General features: G+C 40.0%; 2 protein-coding genes and 1 pseudogene across 4 annotated transcripts in view; 2 read left to right on the forward strand and 1 right to left on the reverse strand.

The window, feature by feature from the left end:
* Positions 1-10,649, forward strand: part of SKA2 (spindle and kinetochore associated complex subunit 2) — a 1,094,818-nt gene that overhangs the window by 410,752 nt on the left and 673,417 nt on the right. The gene's annotated exons all lie outside the window — the stretch shown is intronic.
* RAD51C (RAD51 paralog C) overlaps positions 1-10,649 on the reverse strand; it is a 57,243-nt gene that overhangs the window by 32,478 nt on the left and 14,116 nt on the right. The gene's annotated exons all lie outside the window — the stretch shown is intronic.
* On the forward strand, positions 8,905-9,832 carry LOC102497291 (ribosome production factor 2 homolog pseudogene; annotated as a pseudogene).

A 10,649-nucleotide genomic window follows, 5' to 3' on the forward strand; every position in this document is an offset into this window, starting at 1 on the left:
AGGGACCAGCAGGTGGCGTGGTGGTTAAAGGTGCTGAACTCCCACATGGCCAACCATGGTTCATGTCCTGGACTTGGCAGCTTGCTTTCTCACTTTCCCTCTCTCACTCTCTATGTCCATCTCTGGTCAAATTAAAAGTAAACAAATAAATAAATAAAGTTAAATGAAATGATTCTTTAAAAACAAAAAAAAAAAAAGAAAGAAAGAGAATGGGGCCAGCTGATACAGTGCTGGTTAAGGTGGTTGGATCCCACATAGCCAACTGTGTGGTTTGAGTCCCAGATAAGGTGGCTTGAGAAACACGTCAGTGTGTGTGCATACGTGCCCAAGATCCTGAAAGAAGAAATGGAGACAGGATTGTGACATGACCACTCCCCATTGTGGGGATGTTTTCTCACTTTTCCCTGTCTCTCTCTGGCAAGTGCCACGTAAATCTGAGGAAAAGAGAGAAAAAAATCATTGATAGGTTCCCATCACACTGCAATCCCCTTTTCCTAGACATTCTGCTCCTCAGGATCCTAGTCTCCCATAACCAGTGCCTGTTTAGGCTGATTCAAAGACACAGATGGCCATGAGACCACCTGCATTATGGTCCAGTATGATATAGACTGCAATGCCTGGGCTGGGCCTATGCGTATACTTTTCAAATTTCTAATTATTGGCTTGTTAAATATAAATAACATAATGGAAGTTTATCTTTCTTGTTTTTGTAGGACTACAAATTACAGGGAAAAATGTTCAAACAAAGCATTTTTTTTATTCACCCGAATGCTGTAGTATAATTGGATATTTAAGTAAAAACAATATAAAATCTCTCTTAGACTAAGGAACAGTTTGGGGTTAGGTATGTAGCCTAGTGGTTAAAGCAGATGAATCCCACATGGCCAACACCACAGTTCAAGTCCTGGACTGGCGACTTGAAAAATACACTGGGCACCTGTGTATGTGTGTCCAAAATTCCCAACAGGGTACAGAAACTAAGGAGAGGGATTACAATGTGACCATGTCCCACTGGGGAGGTATATTTTCTCTTTCCGTCCCTCCCTCTCTCTGGTGATTAAAAAGCACCCTCTGGGGACCAGTAGATGGCGTAATGGCTACATCACTGGGTTCCCACATATCAACTGTGTCACAGACCCAGCAGCTTAAAACACACCACGAACCATGTGTGCATACATCCCCAAAATCCCAAAAGGAGAACGGAGAAGGGATTGCAACATAGCCATCGCTCCAGGGGCTGATTTCTTTCTTTCTTTCTTTTTTTTTTGAGAGGTTTTCGCTATAGGGCACGCGCACTTGCCAGACAGAGACATAGAGACAGAAAGCGAGAAATCACCCCCCAGGGGGGACGGTCACACCGCAATCTCTTCTCCTCCATTCTCCTCTCGGGATCTTGGGAACGCACGCACACGCGCCCGGCGTGAGTTTTAAGCCGCCAGGTCCGGGACACGAACCGTGGTCGACTACGTGGGAGTCCAGCAACATAGCCATTACGCTAACTGTTAGTTCCCAAGATTTCTTGCTCTCTCTCTGTCTCTCCGGCAAGCACACATACCCTATAGCAAAAATCTCTCCTAAAACAAAAACAAAAACCCACCCTCTGAGGGCTGGTAGGTGGCATGGGGGTAGGGGCGGTGAACTTCCACATGACTGAAGGTAGTTCAAGTCCTGGACCTGGCAATTTGCCTTCTCACTTTCTCTCTGCCTCCACTTCATATTAAAAAATAACAACAATAAATTAAATCAAATAAATAATTATTTTTAAAAATTTTTTATAAAAGAGTCCAGCAGGTGTCGTGGTGGTTAAGGGCGCTGGACTCCCACATGGCCAACAGCTGTTTGAGTTCCGGAGATGGCAGCTTGCTTTCTCTATTTCCTTCTCTCTCTCTTTCTGTCCCTCTCTGGGCAAATTAAAATAAATAAGTAAATAAAGTCAAATGAAATAACTTTTAGAACATTTTTTATAAAAGCACCCTTTAGTAATTAAAAAAAAAAATTAGATGTGGGCTGATTTGCCAAAGGAACAAATTTTTGGAGAAATGACAAGATAAAGGAAAAAAGCACTAAGTCTCTATGGGCTGCATATAAGGAAACTAATGAAAGATAAATAGCATCTACTAAAGTTCCTCATGTAGAGTCCTCTGATGCCATCTTCAGGCTGTTAAGGGTCTGAAGTCTCCAATAATTAACTTTTATCTTTCTGATAGAGAGGGGACACATTTTTTTTTAATTAATTATGATTGCTTAAATTTATTGTAGGGAACATGCACTCACCAAAGAAAGTGAGAAAGCAAGCTACCAGGTCCAGGACTCAAACCGTGGTCAGCCTTGTGGGAGTCCAGCGCCTTAACCACGACACCTGCTGGTCCCAAGAGAAGACTTTATACATATACATTTTGCTTTTAGGAAAAGAGGGGAGGGCAGATAGCTTTCTTTCATTTGCTTATACCCAACTGCCTTCAGCTCAAAATAATCCTTATACTAAAATGTCATATTTTGGGCTGGTGTATTCTGCCAAAATACATGTTTTTTAGAAGATATATTGGTCATTAGCTAAATGGGACACAGTAGTGCCATAAAAATAAAAATATCCAACTGATTACACTCACTTAGAGGAACTACAAACATTTTATGAAAAGCATTATTTTTTTAGTTTTTTTTAATTTTAACTTTATTTACTTTAATTTGACCATAGTGAGAGAGAGAAGGAAAGTGAAAAAGCAAGCCACAAGGTCCGGGACTCGGACTACAGTTAGCTATGGAGGAGTCCAGTGCCCCTAAACAATACCTGCCCCTGGCCACCTGCCAACCCTGAAAAGCATTCTATTTTTTTCAGCACCTACAGAAGAAAATAAGGATTGTAGAAGAAAAAAGTAAAATATAGGGGATGGCAGATGTGGTGGTTGGGGCAGGGCACTTGACTACCTCATGGCCAACTGTGGTTCGAGTCTCAGACCTGGCAGCTTGCTTTCTTGAGTTCTCCCTTTCTTTCTCTCTGGTCAAATTAAAAAATAATAATAGGGGACCGCAGGTGGCATGGTGGTTAAGGGCGCTAGATTCCTACATGGCCAAGCATAGTTCAAGCCCTGGTCCTGACAATTTGCTTTCTCACTTTCCCTTTCTTTCTCTTTATCTCTAGTTAATTTAAAAATAATAAGAAAAAATGGAATTAAATTTTTAAAATTACTTTAAAAATAAAATTTTAATAATTCTTAAAAAATAAAACGGAAAATGAAATAGTCAAGCCAAAGGCAAATTAATTTAAAAAGTAATTGAAAGGACAAGAACTTGAATATAAAATAAGTTAAAAAAAAAGTATTTTAGGGGCCAACAGGTGATGTGGTAGATAAGGGCCCTGTACTTCAATATGGCCGACTGCCGTTCGCGTCCTGGACCTGGTGGCTTGCCTTCTCAAACCCCATACCCCATCTCGCTTTGGTCAAATCTAAATAAATAAATAAAGTTAAAAAAAATAATTTAAGATTTTAAAAGTTCTTAAAAAAAAGAAATTTAAGGACCAGCAGGTGGTGTCTCAGAGGTTAAGGCATTGAACTCCCACATGGCTGACCGTGGTTTAAGTCCCAGACCCAGAGGCTTGAAACTCACATCAGGCACGTGTATATGAATGCCCAAAATCCCAGGAGAAGAATGGAGAAGGGACTGTGGTGTGGTCATGCCCCCAGGAGGTGATTTCTCACTTTCTGTCTCGTTGGCAACACATGCACCCTAGAACAACACTCTCTCAAAAAAAATTATTTTAAAATCAAACACTTTATGGGGAATAGCAGATGACATAATAGTTATGTTTGCTGGACTCCCATGTAGTCAACTGCAGTTCAAGTCCCAGACCCGGTGGCTTAAAACTCATGTTGGGTGTGTGTGAGTACCTGCCCAAGATCCCGAAAGGAGAATGGAGGAGAAGGGACTATGGCATGGCCATTGCCCCTTGGGACAGGGGTTTATTTCTCACTTTCTATCTCTCCGTCTCTCTCTGGTGAGTGTACAAGCCCTACAGCAAAAATCTCTCTTTAAAGAAAGAAAAATAAATACACTAACACTTCAGAAGGCTACCAGGTGGCATGGTGGTTAAGGCACTGGACTCCAATGTGGCCACCTACAGTTCTGAGTCCTAGACTCAGTGGCTTGAAAATCACACCAGGTACATGTGTGTGCATGGCCAAAATCTCAAGAAATCTCAAGAGGAGACTGAAGAAGAGACCGTAATGCATGCGGGTGTGGTGGGGGGGGGTGGGGGGGGGGAGGAGGTGAGCATATACTCCCTATGGCAAAAACCTAGGGGGGAAAATACACATATTTTATTTTATCATAAGAAGCACCAAATGAAAACCCCAAATGCTTTTTTAATTTTAAGAGAGAATTTTTTTAATAGCATTTATTTATTTGTTGTAATTTTCAAGCCATCAGATCTAAGACTCAAACCATGGTTCATGTAGGAATCCAGCACCTTTAACCACCACACCACCTGCTGGCCCCTACAGAAAAATTTTTGTTATAAGGTGCATGTGTTTGCCTGAGGCACAGAGATAGAAAGTGAGAAATCACCCAGGGAGGATGGCCACACTGCAATCCCTTCTCCTCCTGGGGTTTTGGACACAGACACAGACACACACACACACACACGCCTGGCATGAGTTTTAAGTCACTGGGTCCCGGACTTGAACTGTGGCCAACACCGTGAGAGTAGAACTATGTAACCATTCCTCCATCTGCTCGTTACCCTTCCAAATGCTTTAATAGAAATTATACAGGGGTCGGTCGGAAGGTAATGTGGTGGTTAAAAACAATAGATTACCACATGATCGAACATGGTTTGAGTCCCAGACCTAGCAGCTTGATTTCTCACTTCCCCTTTCTCTCTCTCTCACTGGTCAAAGTGAAAAATAGTAATAGCTAAATAAACAAATAATTATTTTTAATTATTTATTTTATTTATTACTGTTATTTTTTAATTTGACCAGAGAGAAAAAGAGGAAGACAAAGAAATAGAGGAAAAGTGAGAAAGCAGGCCTCCAGGTCCAAGAATTGAACTGTAGTCAGGCATGTGAGAGTCCAGTGCCTAAACCACCACATTACCTGCCAGCCCCACAAATAATTCTTTAAAAAAAATATAGGGGTCCATGGGACCAGCAGTTGGTGTAATGGCTATGTCGCTGGACACCCATGTAGTTGACCATGGTTCGAGTCCCGGACTTGGTGGCTTAAACTCACACCAGGCGCATGTGCGTGTGTGCCCAAGATCCTGAGAGGAGAAGGGGTTGTGGCATGGCCATCCCCCCTGAGGGGTGATTTCTCACTTTCTGTCTGTCTCAATCTGGCAAGCGCACATGCCCTATAGCAAAAACCTCTTAAAAAACAAAAACAAAAACAAAAAACAAAAACCTTAAGGGTTCAAACCCAAGAAATACAAAGAACCTTGGGACCAGCAGATGGCATAATGGTTACGTTGCTGGACTTCCATGTAGTCAACTGCAGTTAGAATCTTGGCCCCAGTGGCTTAAACTCACGCCAGGTATGTGTGCGTGCCCAAGATCCCGAGAGGAGAATGGAGGAGAAGGGATTGCGGCATAGCCATCCTCCCTGCGGGGTGATTTCTCGCTTTCTGTCTGGCGGGTGCGCATGCCCTATAGCAAAAACAAAACAAAACAAACAAACAAAAAAAAAGAAATACAAAGAAACCCAAGTAGAATCAATCCAAGAATATCCTCTCCATGGCACATTACAGCTAGATTGACCAAAACAACAAAGACAAGATACTAAGATTGGCAAGAGAGAAACATCAAGTCACTTACAAAGACTATCCCATCAGGCTAACACCGGAACTCTCATCAAATACAATGCAATCAAGGAAAGAATGGGGAAATACATTCAAATTGTTAAATGAAAAACAATTTCAACCAAGAATATTTTACCTGGCAAGATAATCCTTCATATGGGAAAAGAAAAAATAAGTTCTCAGATAAACAAAATCTGATATGATTTATCAACTCCAGACCAGCTCTTTAAGAAATTCTGAAAGGAGTACTATACCAAGAAAACTAAAGAGATACAGACGACAATAAGAGAACAAAAAACAATCGAGAATATGGCTAACTTACTGTTAGGAACAAGTCTGTAAATATCGATAATGGCACTGAATGTTAATGGATTAAATTCTCTGATCAAGAGACACAGACTGGCTGACTGGATTAAAAAATCAGAAACTCCCCACCTACTGCCTACAAGAAACCCATCTCATAAATAAATACATAGACTAAAAGTGAAGGGCTGGAAAAAGGCATTCCACGAAAATGGAAACCAGAAAAGAGCAGAAGTTGGTATAGTGATTTCAGACAAAATAGACTTGAAGACAAAAACCGTTAAGAGACAAAGACCATTATATAGTAGTAAAAGGGCTAAATTGCCAAGAAGATATAATGCTTATAAATATCTGTGCACCAAACTCAAGAGCACCCAAATATGTAAAGGAAAGACTGTAAGATCTAAAAGGAGACAGACTGTAACACAATAATTGTTGGAGATCTCAACACCCCATTATCTCCTTTAGACAGGTCAAGGAGACAAAAAATAAGCAAAGAGATCCAGGACCTAAATGATACCCTAAATCAGATGGACTTAATAGACATCGGTAGAACTTTCCACCAAAAAAACACAAAATATACATTTTTCTCAGCTCCGTATGGTACTTTCTCAAAGATTGACCACAAGATAGGGCACAAAACCAGCCTTTACAGATTCCAAGGCACAGAAACTATATTCAGTATCTTCTCCGACCATGATGGAATTAAACTTGATATTAATCTCAGTAAAAATCCTCGAAAATACACAAATACATGGAAACTAACTAACCTATTTCTGAATGACTTTATGACCATTGAAGAGATTAAGACTAAAACCAAAAGATTCATGGAAACAAATGATAATGAGTACACAAGTTTCCATAATTTATGGGAAACAGCAAAAGCAGTCATAAGAGGGAAGTTCATAGCAATTAGTGTGCACAAGAAAAAGATGGAAAGGTGGCAAAAGGACAACCTAACATCATGCCTCAGGGAACTGGAAAAACAACAACAACAAAAAATCCAAAAAATGCCAGGAGAAAAGAAATAATAAAGATTTGAGCAGAAATAAATGAAATGGAAAATAAGCGAATTATACAGAAAATAAATGAAAGCAAGAGCTGGTTCTTTGAAAAGATAAACAAGATTTTCACACCATTAGCTAGACTAATTAAGAAGAGAGAAAGGAATCAGATTAATCAAATTTGCAATGAACCAGGCAACATTACAACAGACATAACAGAAATATGAAACATCATTAGAGGATACTATGAGCAACTATACGTCAACAAACAAGAAAACCTAGATGAGATGAACAAATTTCTGGAGACATAAAATCTACAAATATTGACTGAAGAGGACATTGAAAACCTGAATACACCTGTAACAAGCAATGAGATTGAATCAGTAATAAATAACCTCCCAACAAAGAAAAGTCCAGGTCCTGATGGCTTCACTGCTGAATTTTACAAAATTTTTAAAGAAGAGGTAACCCCATCCTACTCACACTTTTTCAAGATATCCAAAAGGAAGGAACCCTTCCAAATTCATTCTATGAAGCCTCCATTACGAAAACGGGTAAGGATGCAACAAAAAAAGAAAACTATAGACCTGTACCTCTGATGAATATAGATGCAAAAATTCTCAACAAGAAATTTGCTAACTAGGGAACCAGCAGTTAGCGTAATGGCTATGTCACTGGACTACCACATAGTCGACTGTGGTTCGAGTCCCGGACCCGGTGGCTTAAAACTCACGCCGGGCGCGTGTGCATGCGTGCCCAAGATCCGGAGAGGAGAATGGAGGAGAAGGGACTGCGGCGTGACCATCCCCTCTGGGGGGTGATTTCTCACTTTCTGTCTCTATGTTTCTCTCTGTCTGTCTGGTGAGCACATGCGCCCTATAGTGAAAATCTCTACAAAAAAAAAAAAAAGATATTTGCTAACTGTATTCAACAGTATATAAGAAAGGTTATTCATTATGACCAGGTAGGCTTTATTCCAAAAATATAAGAATGGCTCAGCATGCACAAAACCATAAATGTAATACACCATATTAACAGAAAGAAAGATAAAAAACCATATGATCATTTCAATTGATGTGGAAAAAGCATTTGACAAAATACAACATCCTTTCATGATTAAGACTCTCAGTAAAATTGGCATGGAAGGATCATTTCTCAGCATAATAAAAGCTATCCATGAAAAACCTATAGCTAGGACCAGCAGTTAGCATAATGGCTATGTTGCTGGACTCCCATGTAGTCGACTGCAGTTCGAGTCCCAGACCCAGTGGCTTAAACTCACACCAGGAACGTGTGCATCCAAGATCCCGAGAGGAAAATGGAGAAGGGATTGTGACATGGCCATCCCCCCGGGGGGTGATTTCTCACTTTCTATTTCTGTCTCTTTCTGGCAAGCGCACGCACCCTATAGCAAAAACCTCTCCAAAAAAAGGAAAAAAAAAAAACCAACAACTTATAGCTAACGTTATACTAAATGGGGAAAAGATGAAAGCTTTTCTACTAAAAACTGGTACAAGAAAAGGCTGCCCACTTTCTCTGCTCCTATTCAATATAGTACTAGAAGTCCTAGCCAATGCAATCAGACAAGAGAAGGAAATGAAAGGCTTTCCAATAGTGAAAGAGCTGAAATTATCTGTTTGCAGATGACATGATTATACAGTCATACACAGAAGACCCAATAGTATCCATGAAAAAACTTCTCAAAGTAAGAAATGCAAACAGTAAAGTGGAAGGATACAAAATTAACTTACAAAAATCTATAGCATTTCTAGGTGTGATCCCCTGGTTCTGGTGGCAGTAGCAATGGACGCTTTGGATCGAGTTGTAAAGACCATAACAAAAAGGACCAAGAGATTACTTGACAAGAGAGAACTGAAACTCAGTGAAAATAATAAAAATGCCATACTGATTAAAGGCGGAAATGCAAATTCAACAGTGACACAAGTACTTAAAGATGTGTAGGCACTGAGGAAACCGTACGGTGTCATGCAAAAAAAGAAAAATATTATGAGACCATTTGAGGTTCAGACATTACTGGAATTCTTTTCAAAGAAGTCAGATTATTCTTTATTCACGTTTGGTTCCCATAATAAAAAGTGGCCAAATAATCTGGTACTAGGTTGCATGTATGACTACCATGTACTGGATATGATTAAATTAGGCATTGAGAAGTTTGTATCTCTAAAAGATATTAAGAATGCAAAATATCCTGAAGGAACAAAATTCATGCTAATATTCGCTGGTAATGATTTTGATGTAACAGAGGACTACAGAAGACTAAAAAGTCTTCTTATTGATTTCTTCAGGGGCCTCACAGTATCAAATATCTGCCTAGCTGGATTTGAGTATGTTCTGTACTTCACCGCAATGAATGGGAAGATTTACCTGCAAAGTTATAAGTTGCTATTGAAGAAATCTGGTTGCAGAACACCACAATTTAGTTGGAAGAGATGGGACCATTACTGGATCTGGTTCTCAAGAGGACACACCTGGCGTCAGATGACCTCTATAGTTATTTATGAAAATGCCAAAAGCTCTCAAGCCAAAGAAGAAGAATGTCTCTCATGACACTTTCGGTACAACTTACAGAAGGATTCACATGCAGAAGCAAGAACTGAGCAAACTGCAAACCACACAGATGAAGGGGTTGAAGAAACAGCCTGCAGAAATACCAGAAGACCAGGAGAAAAGATCAAAGAGAATTTTTAAAAAATTGATGGAACTTAGCTGACAACTACAGTTTTATTGTTTTCTACTTACTTAAGACAACATCAAGCTTTAGTCCAGAGTCTTATAAGATTTTATTGTATAGAGAACCAGTAGTTAGTGTAATGGTTATGTCGCTGGACTCCCACGTAGTCGACCGCGGTTCACGTCTAGGACCCGGTGGCTTAAAGCTCACGCCGGGCGCGTGTGCGTGTGTGCCCAAGATCCCAAGAGGAGAATGGAGGAGAAGGGATTGCGGCGTGACCATCCCCCCTGGGGGGTGACTTCTCGCTTTCTGTCTCTATGTCTCTCTGTCTGGCGAGCGCACATGCGCTATAGCAAAAAACTTCTCCAAAAAAAAAGAAAGAAAAAAAAAAGAAAAAGATTTTATTGTATATTTTTTTAAAAACATAACTTACGGGGCCAGCAGGTGGCATGGTAGTTAAGGATGCTGGACTCCCACATGGCTGGCATGGTTCGAGTCCCAGACCTGATGGCTTGCTTTCTCACGATCCTTCTTTCTCTCGCTCTCACTCTGTACCTCTCTGGTCAAATGAAAATAAGCAAATAAATAAATAAAGTTAAATAAAAAGTATTTAAAAAAAAACATAACTTACTATATGTTATCATGAACAATAATGTCCCGTATTAAGTTTAAGATAAGCCTCTTAATTGAAATATTAAAAAAATATATCTATAGCATTTCTATATACAACCAACAAGCACAGAGACAGAACTGAAGAAGATAATCCATTTACCATAGCCACAAGAAGTACTAAATACTGGGAACCAGCAGTTAGCGTAATGGCTATGTCACTGGACTCCCACGTAATCAACCGCGG

The sequence above is a fragment of the Tupaia chinensis genome, unplaced genomic scaffold (assembly GCF_000334495.1).
Source record: "Tupaia chinensis unplaced genomic scaffold, TupChi_1.0 Scaffold000416_1, whole genome shotgun sequence".
Classification (NCBI taxonomy): domain Eukaryota; kingdom Metazoa; phylum Chordata; class Mammalia; order Scandentia; family Tupaiidae; genus Tupaia; species Tupaia belangeri.